Source organism: Rhinolophus ferrumequinum, chromosome 14, assembly GCF_004115265.2.
Source record: "Rhinolophus ferrumequinum isolate MPI-CBG mRhiFer1 chromosome 14, mRhiFer1_v1.p, whole genome shotgun sequence".
NCBI lineage: Eukaryota > Metazoa > Chordata > Mammalia > Chiroptera > Rhinolophidae > Rhinolophus > Rhinolophus ferrumequinum.
The window spans coordinates 35,217,242-35,232,090 of NC_046297.1; positions in this window are offsets into that span (position 1 = coordinate 35,217,242).

Genomic DNA, 14,849 nt, shown 5'->3' on the forward strand with positions numbered 1-14,849 from the left:
CATCCCAAAACTTCTGCAGCTGCGGGAGAGGGAAGAACTCGGACTGCTAGGGCTCCATTTATGGCCCACAGGGCTGAGGGGACAACATATAACACGGCTGAACCCAACACTCACAGCAGAGACCTCGGAGCAAGGACTGAGGGAAGAAGGCTGAAAATGGTGGTTTAAGCCCTCACTGCTGCAGAGAATGGAAGACTTAGGCATTGAGACTAGCTGCCCCTTCCCAACCCTCCCAGAGCTTGCCCTGCCCCCACCTGCCAGTGCTAGAAGCGGAACAGTAGCAGTGTCAGATCAAAAGAACAGAATATTTGAAGTTCTGAGAACGGTGGTCTGCAGACACAGATTCGCAGCCCAAATAGTTCCAGCAAAGGGGAGGGAGATGTGAAAGCAGGACTGGCTGTGGTGGTGGTCACCGCCATTGCTCTGGGCCACCTCTCACAACTCACCCCGCCCCTGTCCCCACGTATCTGGGCAGGATCCCTGCAGGAGTAAACAGAACTGCTGAAATACATGGGCTCAGAATCTGTTGCAAGAAGAGCTGTGGAACTTCAAAAGCTCTCCCCATCCCCGCAGTGACGCAGCGCCCTATGACCCAGGTGAACTGTTAACAGAGGAGAAGCCCGCCTTCCAGGGAATCCCCCTATTGTATAAGAAGCCAGAATAGTGCAAAGAAAACAACCCTACAGTTTGAGAGAGAAAAAAAGGCTGCAGATGGAGAGAAAATAAAACATTCTACCAACAAGTACTGGAAAACAAAAGAAAGACTTCTTCCTATTAACCCATTGCAGAACTCACTCCTGTAGGTGTCTAGGAAGAGAAATAATAAATCATTAATTGCCATGAATAACCAAGGCAACAAGACAGCTCAGAAAGAAAGTGAAAAGTCTCCAGATAATGAACTAAAAGATATGGAAGTATGTGACTTCAATGACAGAGAATTCAAGTTTGCAGTTCTGAAAAAACTCAATGAGATACAAGAAAACACAGAAAGGCAGTTTAATAAACTCAAAAACACAATCAAAGAACAACATGAACATTTTACCAAAGAGATTGAAATTTTAAAAAAGAACCGAATAGAATTTCTGGAGATTATGAACGAATAGAAGAAATGAAGAATGAAATAGCCAGCTTAGGTAGTACAGTTGACCAGATGGAGGAAAGAATCAAAGACATTAAACATAGAAAACTGGAAATGACAAGGATGAAAGATGAAAGAGACTTGAGAATTAAAAGAAATGAAAGAATTCTACAAGAACTTTCTGACTACATCAGAAAGAGCAATATAAGAATAATGGGCATACCAAAAGGAGAAGAAAGAGAGAAGGGAACAGAGAGTATGTTCAAAGAAATAGTCGATCAGAACTTCCCAATCTTGTGGAAAGAACTGGATCTTCAAATCCAAGTAGCAAACAGAATACCTAATTACCTCAACCTCAACAGGCCTTCTCCAAGGCACATTGTATTGAAGCTGTCAAAATTCAACGACAAAGAAAGAATCCTCAAGGCAGCCAGGGAAAAGAAGATGGTAACCTACAAAGGAAAGCCCATTACATTATCAACAGATTTCTCAGCAGAAACTCTACAAGCCAGGAGGAAGTGGAATCAAATATTCAAACTATTTAAAGAGAGAAATTGTGAGCCAAGAATAATAAACCCAGCAAAGATATCCTTTAGATATGAAGGAGGAATAAAGACCTTTCCAGACATACAGAAGCTGAGGGAATTTTCTAATACACACCTGCACTACAAGAAATACTAAAGGAGGCTATTCAACCACCATCAACAGGGACAATTTGTGGCAACCAAAACATAAAAAGGGGGAGAGTAAAGGCCTGAACCGGAATATGGGAATGGAGAAAGTAGGCATGCTGAAGAAAATGGAATACTCTAAATATCAAACTTTCTTTTACGTAAACTTAATGGTAACCACTAAAAAAAATCTAGAACTGAAATATATACTCTAATAAAAGAAGAAACAGAGGGAAACATCATAGAATACCACCACACAGAAATAATAGACAACAACAAAAAGGCAAAGAAATAATGGAGACACAGTCTGACCAGAAAACTAAAGATAGAATGATAGGAAATCCTCACATATCAATAATCACCCTAAATGTAAATGGACTGAACTCACCAATAAAAAGGCAGAGTAGCAGATTAGATCAAAAAAATAAACCCAACCATATGCTGTCTCCTAGAGACGCATCTCATCTATAAGGACAAGCATAGACTCAAAGTGAAAGGGTGGAAATTGACAGTCTAAGCAAATGGTATCCAGAGAAAATCAGGTGTAGCTATACGGATATGAGATGAAACAGACTTCAGGGTGAAAAAGGTAACCAGAGACAAAGATGGACATTTCATAATGGTAAAGGGGACTATACAACAAGAAGACATAACAGTCATTAATATTTATGCCCCCAATCAGGGAGCAACGGAATATACCAAGCAACTACTAACAGAACTAAAGGGAGAAATTGACCAAAACACAATTATACCAGGGGATATAAATACATCACTGACAACTATGGATAGATCATCCAAACAGAAAATAAATAATGAAATAGCAGCCCTAAATGACACATTAGATGAAATGGACATAATTGACATTTATAGAGCACTTCATCCTAAAACATTAGACTACATTTTTTTCTAGTGTACATGGAACATTTTCAAGGATACACCATGTATTGGGACATAAAACTAGTCTCAGCAAATTTAAGAAGATTGAAATCATACCAAGCATATTCTCTGATCACAAGGCTTTGAAGTTGGGTATCAACTGCAAAAAGAAAGCAGGAACAACCACAAATACATGGAGATTAAACAATATACTTTTAAAGAACGACTGGTTAAAGAAGAAATTAGAGGAGAGATCAAAAGATACATAGAAACAAATGACAATGAAAACACATCCTACCAAAATTTTTCGGATGCAGCGAAAGCAGTTTTAAGAGGGAAATTTATATCATTACAGGCCTATCTCAAGAAACAAGAAAAATCCCAAATAAACAACCTCACTTTACACCTTAAAGAACTAGAAAAAGAAGAACAAATGAAACCCAAGGTCAGCAGAAGACAGAAAATAATAAAAATCAGAGCAGAGCTAAATGAAGTAGAGAACAAAATGACAATAGAAAAAATTAATGTGACAAAGAGCTGGTTCTTTGAAAAGATGAACAAAATTGACAAACCCTTGTCTAGGCTCACTAAGATAAAAAGAGAGAAGACACTAATAAACAAAATCAGAAATGAAAAAGGGGAAGTTATCATGGACACCACAGAAATACAAAGGATCATCCAAGAATACTATGAAGGACTATATTCCACCAAATTCAATAACCTGGAAGAAATGGACAAGTTCTTAGAAACATATAGCCTTCCAAGGCTGAACCATGAAGAACTGGAAAATCTAAACTGACCGGTCACCAGTAACGAAATTGAATCAGTCATCCTAAACCTTACCAAAAGCAAACCAGATGGCTTCACTAGTAACTTCTACCAAACTTTCAAAGAGGATCTAATACCAGTCCTGCTCAAACTCTTCCAAAAAATTGAAGAAGAGACAGTACTCCCTAACTCATCTTATGAGGCTGATTTTACCCTGATACCAAAACCTGGTAATGACAACACAAAAAAAGAGAACTACAGACCAATATCTCTGATGAATACGGATGCAAAAATCCTAAACAAAATTCTAGCAAATCGAATGCAACAAAGCATTAAAAAGATTATTCACCACGACCAAGTGTGGTTCATCCCCAGGGCACAAGGATGGTTCAGCACCTGCAAATCAATCAATGTAAGACATCACATAAACAAAATAAAGGACAAAAATCATGTGATTATATCAATTGATGCAGACAAAGCATTTGACAAGATACAACATCCATTTATGATTAAAACGCTTAATAAAATAGGTATAGAAGGAAAATACCTTAACATAATAAAGGACATATATGACAAACCCTCAGCTAATCTCATAATTAACGGTGAAAAACTGAAGCCCTTTGCTCTACGTTCAGGAACTCTACAGAGCTGTCCCCTATCACCTCTGCTTTTCAACATAGTGTTGGAAGTCCTTGCCAGAGCAATCAGGCAAGAGAAAGAAATAAAAGGCATCCAAATTGGGAATGAAGAAGTTAAATTGTCACTCTTTGCAGATGACATGATGCTATATATAGAAAACCCTAAAAACTCCAACAGAAAGCTATTAGAAACAATCAACGAATACAGTAAAGTTGCCCGCTATAAAATCAACGTACAAAAGTCCATTGCTATATACTAACAATGAAATACTAACAATGTACAAAAGTCCATTCCTATATACTAACAATTAAATCTCAGGAAAAGAAATTAAAAAAAAAAAACAATTCCCTTTGCAATTGCAGCAAAAAAATAAAATACCTAGGAATAAACTTAACTACGCATGTGAAAGACCTATATGCTGAAAACTATAAGACATTTTTAAAAGAAATTGAAGAAGACACAAAGTAATGGAAAGACATTCTGTGCTCATGAATTGGAGGAATCAATATAGTTATAATGGTCATATTACCCAAAGCTATATACAGATTTAATGCAATCCCCATCAAAATCCCAAAGGCAGTTTTTAAAGAAATAGAACAAAAAAATCATCAGATTTGTTTTGAACCACAAAAGACCCCGAATAGCCAAAGCAATCTTAAGAAAATAGAACAATGCTGGAGGTATGACATTCCCTGACTTTAGCTTGTACTACAGGTCTACAATAATCAAAACAGCATGGTATTGGCAGAAAAACAGACACATAGACCAATGGAATAGAATTGAGAACTCAGAAATAAAACCACATAAATATGGACAGATAATTTTTGACAAAGAAGCAAAAAACATACAATGGAGAAAAGACAGCCTCTTCAATAAATGGTGCTGGGAGAATTGGAAAGCCACGTGCAAAAGAATGAAACTGGACTGCTATCTGTCACCATGTACCGAAATTAATTCAAAATGGGTGAAAGACTTAAGCATAAGACCTGAAACAATAAACTGCATAGAAAAAGGAAGGAATCATAGGTACTAAACTTATGGACCTTGGGTTCAAAAAGCATTTTATGAATTTGATTCCAAAGGCAACGGAAGTAAAAGCTAAAATAAATGAGTGGGACAATATCAAACTAAAAAGCTTCTGCACAGCAAAAGAAACCATCGACAAAATAAAGAGGCAACCAACTGAATGGGAGAAGATTTTTGCAAACAGTGCCTCCGATAAGGGGCTAATATCCAAAATACACTAGGAACTCATGCAACTCAAAAACAAAAAAACAAAAAACCCAATTGAAAAAATGGACAAAGGACCTGAAGAGACATTTCTCCAAAGAGGACATACAAATGGCAAATAGACGTATGAAAAAATGCTCATCATCTCTAATCATCAGAGAAATGCAAACAAAAACCACAATGAGATATCACCTCACCGCAGTTTGAATGGCTGTCATCAACAAGACAAATAGTAACAAATGTTGGAGAGGCTATGGAGAAAAAGGAACCCTCATACACTGTTGGTGGGAATGCAGACTGGTGCAGCTTCTATGGAAGGCAGTGTGGAGGTTCCTCAAAAAATTACAAATAGAATTACCATATGACCCAGCAATTCCCTCTCCTGGGTATCTATCCAAAAAATCTGAAAACATTTATCCATAAAGACACTTGTGCTCCAATGTTCATTGTAGCTTTATTTACAGTGGCCAAGACATGGAATCAACCAAAATGTCCATCGATAGATGAATGGATAAAGAAGTTGTGGTATATATACACAATGGAATACTATTTGGCAGTAAGAAAAGATGAAATAGGACCATTTGTGACAACATGGATGGATCTTGAGAATATAATGCTAAGCGAAATAAGTCAGACAGAAAAGGCAGAGAACCATATGATTTCACTGATATGTGGTATATAAACCAAAAACAACTAAAGAACAAGACAAACAAATGAGAAACAAAAACTTGTAGACACAGACAATAGTTTAATGGTTACCAGAGTGTAAGGGGAGTGGGGGGTGGTAGATGAGGGTAAAGGGGATCAAATATATGGTGATGGAAGGAGAACTGACTCTGGGTGGTGAACACACAATGGGATTTATAGATGATGTAATACAGAATTTTACACCTGAAATCTGTGTAACTTTACTAACAATTGTCACCCCAATAAACTTTAATATAAAAAAAAAAGAAATAAAAATAAAATAAAATAAATTTAACATAAAATAAATTCAAGTAAGGTTTATGGTTCAGTTAAGAGTATTGTTTATTGGTGTTAAGTTTTTGGTTTTGATTATTGCGCTATGCTTCTATAAGATGCTAACATTAGAGGAAACTGGGGGGAAAATATATAAGAATTTCTGTGCAACTTTTGCAACATTTCTGGAACTCTAAAATTATTTCAAAAAAAATCTTTAAAAACCCCTAAAGTAAAATAGGTGTAGCCCCTGCCTTCATGGGAGTTTGCACTCTAATGGGGAAGATATTCAATCCATTAATCACACAAGAATATATAATCACAAAAATATACAAGTGCTTTCAAGGAGAGAAACTCCATGAGAGTATAATGACAGTAATTATTAAGAAAAAACATTTATTTAGTGCATACTATATGTATAAAACTCTTTTAAATATTGTACATATAGTAGTCATTTAATTCTCACCTTCATGTGTACCACTATCATCTCAGTGTTGATGAAATCAGTATTTCAAAGGATTTCCTGGAATTTATTCACTTGTACACTCAACCATCGCTGTTTAGCAAATATTTCAAGGATACTTCAAACTCCCAAGATCCACGGTGAACCATTATTCTCCTCTGAAACCTGCTCCTCTCCTGCCTGAGACCTCAAATGACATCACTGCTCACCATCACTCCAGTTAGAAATACTTCTAACATGTTTTCCTTCCTCTCATTAAGTCCCTGAGAAAGTTACCTTGCTCTGCAGAACTCTTCGTAACGGGTAAGTCTGATACAGTTTTGTGTTTGTTTTTCTTCTGCCAAGTATTTCTAATACCTATGAGATACATTTTAAGCAAATGATGTCCTCCATCGTCTGGCCTTTGCATACACACCCCAGCCTCTCTTCTTCGCTCTTCCTCAAGGACCTAAATAATTTAATTGCTTTATTTACTGGTAGGTAATTTTCTATTTCTATCTGTGGTATGACTTTTTCCAAGTGTGTGGCTACCACTCACGGTCTGGAAACTCCTAAAGAATTTTCTTTTTTTAACATGTGTGCATGCCTGTTTGGCCTCTTTGCCTTACCAGATTCTGGTTTCTAAATAGGTATGCACCATAAATAGCTTCATATTAAAAAGCAACCACCACTGTGGAGTTTTCCCAACCTAGTCAGGTTAATAGAACCATGTCTCATTTTTGAGATTTCCACCTGCTTGTGTCTGAACTGAAATCTGACCTTAAAATATTCAGACCAGAGAATGGTGCTTCTTTGAGCCACAGCCCTGAGAATCCAGACCCATTTAATCGTTGTTAGCTGATAGGTCAGCTAGTAAAGGAATGCGCAGGGTCAGGCAAGTTAAGAAAGTTTTTATTGTAAGAGAGAAAAGTATATCGAACTGAGAAAAGACCGCTACAGTCTGGGCTGCATGCCTAAAGGAGACTTGCAGCCCTGAAGGAGGGGAGGAGGAGGGTTTTATAGAGACTGTGTGGACAAGGTAGCATTGTTTGAACAGAAAATGTTGACTGCCTGCAAGCCAGTAGCTGTGTTGTGATGTTTTCTGTCATTGCTAGTTTGGCTATGTCTGCAGGTGCAGGCCAGCAGACATTTTATTGTTTTCTTGCAGCCATGTCTCTGTCTGCAAGTCAAGGTCTCTGAGACCTAACATTCAGAGACCTAACATTAAGTCAAGGTCTCTAACATTCAGAGACCTAACCATAGCCAAGCAGCATTTAGTAAGAATTTCACAACTTTCATCTTTAGGAAACTTTTGCAGCTGTCTGCTTCCCTACACTGCCTGTTTTCTCTAAATAAAGCATGGGCAGTGGAGGGGGTAACTCTGAGTCAGAAACACTCCATTATTATAACATGCCAAATTTGTCCAAAGGAAACATTTTTAGGTCTCCGATTATTTTGTCATTAGTTTAAGAAGGTTTGTTAAGCTCCCAGGAAAGCCAAGAGAAAGGGTGATGTATATACACATTTGATGGCTAATGCCTTGAAGACATTTGAACATGCTGAGAAAAATAAGGGATACCTTTTTGTATTTCTTTCTTGAATCAAAACCTTGAACCATTTTTCCATTGAAAACTTAGTGTTTACTCATGTCCTTGAATGAATTTGTTTAATGTTTCTTTATTCTGGGTAATATAGAAACATAATTTAACATTTAATTATAATATGCACTAGTAGTCCCTGCCCCATTCCTCCCCATCACAGTGATTACCTCTTTAAAGAGCTGTTTCTTCTAGTATTTTCTCTAAGTAGCATTTTTTTTTGCCGTTTCATATTAAGGTATAATTTACATACAATAAAATGCACATGTCTTAACTGTACAGTTCAACGAGTTTTTTTTTTTTTAAACTGGGTAAAAACATAACAAAAAATTTACCCCTTAAGCATTTTTAAATGTTCAGTTTCTTGGTGTTAACTATATTTACATTGTTGTGCAACAGATCTCTAGAACTTTTTCATCTTTTAAAACTAAAACACTGTACCCACTGAACAACTGCCCATTTCCCCCTCTATCTTCTTGCCTCTGGCACACAAAATTCTACTTTTTCTGCCTGCCTTTCATTCTCTCTCTCTCTCTCTCTCTCTCTCTCTCTCTCTCTCTCTCTCTCTCTCTCTCTCTCTCTCTCTCTTTCTTTCTTACTAAATCTTTGTTGTTGTAAGCCACTGAGGTTGTTTTAGTTCTTTGTTACTGCATTGTAACCTAGCTAGCTTAAACTGACTAATACAGCCCTGATATTAGCTAACTGTGGAAGTAAACCAAGAGCTGGTTTACAAACGTGATCAAAAAACAAACCAAACTCTGATCCATGTTGTAGGGGAAGAATCTCAAGAAGGCAGATGTGATTGTAATTTAATAAAAAGAAGCTTAATCAATCTTGTCCTCCAATAGTTCTGTATCCTGTTTGGAGAGAAATTCTATGGACCAAAGGCCTTAATTAGCTGATAGCGCCCAAAAAGGCAGACACAGAGGCAAGCATTAGCTAGCATTGCCCCTCTAAGAAAGCCCTGTCTCAGTCAATCTGACCTGAGCATTGGGATTTCCTTGTTCATGTTATCCCATAATAAGTGAGACTATTTCAAGCTACCTCAGCTAAGAAATGCTTCAATGTGCTTTCCTTGTGTGATTCTACTCTCACTTGACAAATGTCTTGCCTCTAGGGACAGAATTTAATGATGTGCCACCTAGAGAATCCAGTTTTATTTTTTCCCAAACTTAAAAAAAAAAAAAATCTGAGTAAAGAGAACAAAGCAAAATAAATGCCATTCACTTCCCCCCAACAAAAATACACTAGATCTCAAAAGTGTTACATAGAAAAGTAATTCTTTGGTCTCTCTCTCTCTCTCTCTCTCTTTCTCTCTCTCTCTGATTAGTGATGTTGAGCAAATTTTCATATGTCTACTGGCCATCTGTATGCCTTCTTTGGAGAAATGTCTATTCAGGTCCTGTGCCCATTTTCTAACTAGATTGTTTTTTTAGTGTTGAGTTGTATGAATTCTTTATAAGTTTTGGATATTAACCCCTTAACAGATGTATTATGGGTGAATATTTTCTCCCATTCAGCAGGGTGTCTTTTCAGTTGGTTGGTGGTTTCCTTTGCTGTGCAATAACTTTTTAGTTTGATGTAATCCCATTTACTTGTTTTTTCTTTTATTGCTCCTGCCCAAAGAGACATATCCCAAAAGATATTCCTAAGAGTGATGTCAGAGTTTATTGCCTATATTTTCTTCTAGGAGTTTTATGGTTTCAGGTCTTACATTTAAATCTTTAATCCATTTTGAGTTTATTTTTGTATATGGTGTTATAAAGTGGTCCAATTTCATTTTTTGCATGTAGCTGTCCAGCTTTCCAAACACCACTTATTGAAGAGACTTTTTCCCCATTGTATATTCTCACCTGCCTCCACTGTCATAGATTAATTGATTGTATAAGTGAGGATTTATTTCTGGGCTCTCTATTATATTCCATTGGTCTATATATCTGTTTTTATGCCAGTACCATATTGCTTTGATTATTGTAGCTTTCTAGTATAGTTTGAAATCAGGGAGTGTGATACCTCCCACTTCCTCCTTTCTCAAGGTTTCTTTGGCTATTCAGAGTCTTTTGCAGTTCTATATAAATTTTAGAATTAGTTGTTTTAATTCTGAGAAGAATGCCATTGGTATTTTAATAGGGATTGCATTGGGTCAGTATATTGCTGTAGGTAGTAAGGACATTTTAACAATAATAATCATTCCAACCCATGACTATGGTATATCCTTTCATTTATTTGTATCCTCTCCAGTTTTTTTCTTCAGTGTCTTATGGTTTTCAAAGTACGGGTTTTTTACCTCCTTGGTTAAACTTATTCCTAAGTATTTTATATTTTTCTATGCAATTGTAAATGGGATTGTTTTCTTCATTTCTCCTTCTGATCATTATTGGTGTATATAAATACAACAGATTTCTGTATATTGATTTTATATCCTGCAACTTTACTGAATTCATTTATTAGGTCTAATAGTCTTTTTGGTGAATTCTTTAGGGTTTTCTATATAAAGTATCATGTCATCTGCAAATAGTGACAGTTTTACTTCTTCGTTTCCAATTTGATGCCTTTTGTTTCTTTTTCTTGTCTGATTGCTATGGCTACTTCCAATGCTATTAATATGTTGAATAGAAGTGACGATAGTGGACATTCTTATCTTGTTTCTGACCTTAGAGGAAAAGATTTCAGCCTTCAACACTGAATATATTAGTTGTGGGTTTTTGTAGTTCTTCATTGTTCCTTTCTTCTTCTCTTGATCTCTTCCCTTGTGGTTGCTGATTTTCATTTAGGTTCCTTTCTCTTTATTCTTTGCATATTTTTTGTGGGTTTTTGGTTCGTGATTACCGTGTGGTTTATGTATATCATTCTATATCTATAGCAAGCTATTTTAAGCTGATAGGCATTTAAGTTCAAATGTATTCTAAAAGGACTACATTTTTACTTCCCCCTCCACACTTTATGTTTTTGATATCACACTTTAGATATTTTTGCTTTGTGTATCTCCTAACTACTTATTGTAGCTTGAGTTGAGTTTGGTACTTTTGTCTTTTGACTTTTGTAGTAGCTTTTTAAATGTCTGCTTCACTGTGTTTATTAAATATTTGGCTTTACTTGTGATATTTTTTCCTTTTTTACATTTTCTTATTTCTGATTACGGCCTTTCCTTTTCTACTTAAAAGAACACCCTTTAACATTTCTTGTAATGCTGGATTAATGGTGGTGAACTCCTTTAGTTTTTGCTTGTCTTGAAAACTCTCTGTCTATCCTTCAATTCTGAATGAAAACCTTGCCCAGTAAATTATTCTAGGTTGTAGGTTCCTTTCTTTCAGCACTTTAAAGATGTTCTGCCACTCACTGCTGGCCTGTAAATTTGCTGCTGAAAAATCAGTTGATAGGCTTATGGAGTTTCTTTTGTATGTAATTTGCTGCCCTGAAAACTGTCTCTTTATTTTTCACTTTTGCCATTTTAATTACAATATGTCTTGGTGTGGGTCTTTTTGGGTTCATCTCGTTTGGAACTCTCTGTGCTCCCTGTACCTAGATGTCTATTTCCTCTCACAGGTTAGGAAATTTTTCAGCCATTATTTCTTCAAATAAACTTACTGCTCCTTTCTTTTTCTTCTCCTTCTGAGATCCTTATTATGCAAATGTTTGTGTGTTTGATGTTGTCCTAGAGATGTCTTAAACTATCCTCATTTTTTAACATTCTTTTTTCTTTTTGCTTTTCTGATTGGTTGATTTCCACAAGTCTGTCTTCCAAGTCACAGATCCACTCTCCTGTATTAGCTAACCTGCTGTTGAATCCTTCTAGTGTCTTTTTCATTTCAGGTATTGTATTCTTCAGCTCTGCTTGGTTCTTTATTATACTTTTTAACTATTTTTTGGTGTTCTTCCTAAGTTCCTCTATTCCACTTTCAAGTTTGGTGAGCATCTTTATGACTGTTTCTTTACCAGGCAAATTATCGCCATTTCATTAGCATTTTTATCCCCTGGGGATTTTTCTAGTTCCTTCATTTGAGAGATATTCTTCTGTCTTTTCATTTTGTGTGACTTTCTGTATTTGTTTTTATGAATTGGACAAAATAGCCATCTCTCCCTGTCTTTAAAAAGTCACCTTGTATAGAAGCAATCTCTATGTAGGCCATGTGTACCAGGTGGTTTGGGCAAGCTGGTTGGAGCTGAGCAGGTACTTACACTGTCCCAGGCACTAGCCTACAAAAAAAGTGGCTGGGGGTGGGGAGGCCAGGTGTATGTAGGAATTCTCTGTTGGTCTTCCTTGCTCCCTTTGTCAGAGCCAAAATGGGCTCAGGCCATGTGTTTGGGAACACGCTATGGTGAACTTGCAGGTAGAACAAGGTACCTGGATAGAGCTCCCGCTCATTCGATAGAAGTGGAGAGGGACCTCCAATACAATGGTGCTCACTGGCATCTCTGTACCCAGAGAATTCCCACAGTTTCTGGAGAGCTCCCACAGTTTTCCAAGCCTTTTCTATATGGTCTGTCTCATTTGCTGTGTAGAAAGCGATCTTGTCTATACAAGAGGTAACCTCTGTGTGCTAGGTAGTTTTGGCAGGCCAGTGAGAGTCAGGCAGGCTCTTACAGTGCCTGAGCCACCAGTTTGTCAGACTGGAACAGCTCTGGGCAGGGTGGCTAAGTGCATTTATTGATCCTGCTTTCTCCCTTTTTACAGAACTGAAATGGGCTTCAGGCAGTGTGGCTGGAAACGTGGTGGTGATCTTGCAGGTAGGTAAGAGCACCTGAATATAGCTCCTGCCCACCCTACTAAGGTGGAAGGAGATATAAACAATGGCACTTTCCAGCACCTCCTATACCGGAGAAATCCCACAGATAATGGAGGACTCCAGTGGTTTCCCAGCCTTCTGTATTCGGTCTCTTTTGACCATTTGTCGTTTAGAAGTGGTTCAATCAGTCCTAGTTGTCTCTCAGGAGTAATTGCTCTATATACAGGTGCTTATTTCAGTGTGTTTGTGGGAGAGGGTGAGTTTAGCATCCTACTACACTGCCGTCATCTTGGATCCACCCCCTATTTTCTATTTCTATGAATTTGACTAGTTAGCTCATACAAGTGGAATCATACAGTATTTGTCTTTTTGTAGTTAACATTCAACTGATTTATTTCATTTAGCAGAATGTCCTCCAGGTCCTCCCACGTTGAGACAAATGGCAGAATTTCCTTTTCTTAAAAAATGCTGCATAATATTCCATTGTATGTACATACCACATTTTCTTTATCCATTCATTTGTTGATTAACATTTGGGTTGCTTCCACCTCTTGGCTATTGTGACTAATGCTGCAGTGAACATAGATGAGCAAATATCTCTTTAAGATTCTGCTTTCAATTCTTGCATATACAGAGGGTGCCAAAAAAATGTTTCCTTTCCTTTTAAGAAAGGAAAAATCTGTATTAAAATTGTAATAATAAATATATACCGATAACAAAAGATGAATACAAGTTATGTTTGACTTCTGCAATTACAAAAGGTACTCAAAGTGGTTACCATCATTGTAATTTTAATACAGTCTTTTCCTTTCTTAAAATGTGTTTACATTTTTTGACAGCCTCTGTATACCCAGAAGTGGGATTGCTGGATCATATGGTAATTCTTTTTTCAATTTTTTGAGGAACCCCCATACTGTCTAATTAATATTCTTTTACAGCTGTTTCTTCATTTTCCTTTTCTTTCAATTTTATAAACATTATCCATTGGCTTTATACTCTGGAAGAAAAGCTTCTTTCTCATCTTAATTTCTCTTCACTATGTCTTTCAAGTATATTTATATCCCAAGTTTGGGTTAAATTACTATTTTGTGTTTACTTTTTTTTTTAATTTATTGGGGTGACAATTGTTAGTAAAATTACATAGATATCAGGTGTATAATTCTGTATTACATCATTTATAAATCTCATTGTGTGTTCACCACCCAGAGTCAGTTCTCCTTCCATCACCATATATTTGATCCCCCTTACCCTCATCTCCACCCCCCAACCCCCTTACCCTCTGGTAACCACTAAACTATTGTCTCTGTCTACGAGTCTTTATTTCTCATTTGTTTGTCTTGTTCTTTTGTTGTTTTTGGTTTATATACCACAAATCAGTGAAATCATATGGTTCTCTGCCTTTTCTGTCTGACTTATTTCGCTTAGCATTATATTCTCAAGATCCATCCATGTTGTCACAAATGATCCTATATCATCTTTTCTTACCGCCGAATAGTATTTCATTGTGTGTATATACCACAACTTCTTTATCCATTCATCTATCGAAGGACATTTTGATTGATTCCATGTCTTGGCCACTGTAAATAAAGCTACAATGAACATTGGAGCACAAGTGTCTTTATGGATAAATGTTTTCAGATTTTTTGGATAGATACCCAGGAGAGGGATTGCTGGGTCATACGGTAATTCTATTTGTAATTTTTTGAGGAACCTCCACACTGCCTTCCATAGAAGCTGCACCAGTCTGCATTCCCACCAAAAGTGTATGAGGGTTCCTTTTTCTCCACAGCCTCTCCAACACTTGTTACTATTTGTCTTGTTGATGATAGCCATTCTGACAGGGGTGAGGTGCTATCTCAG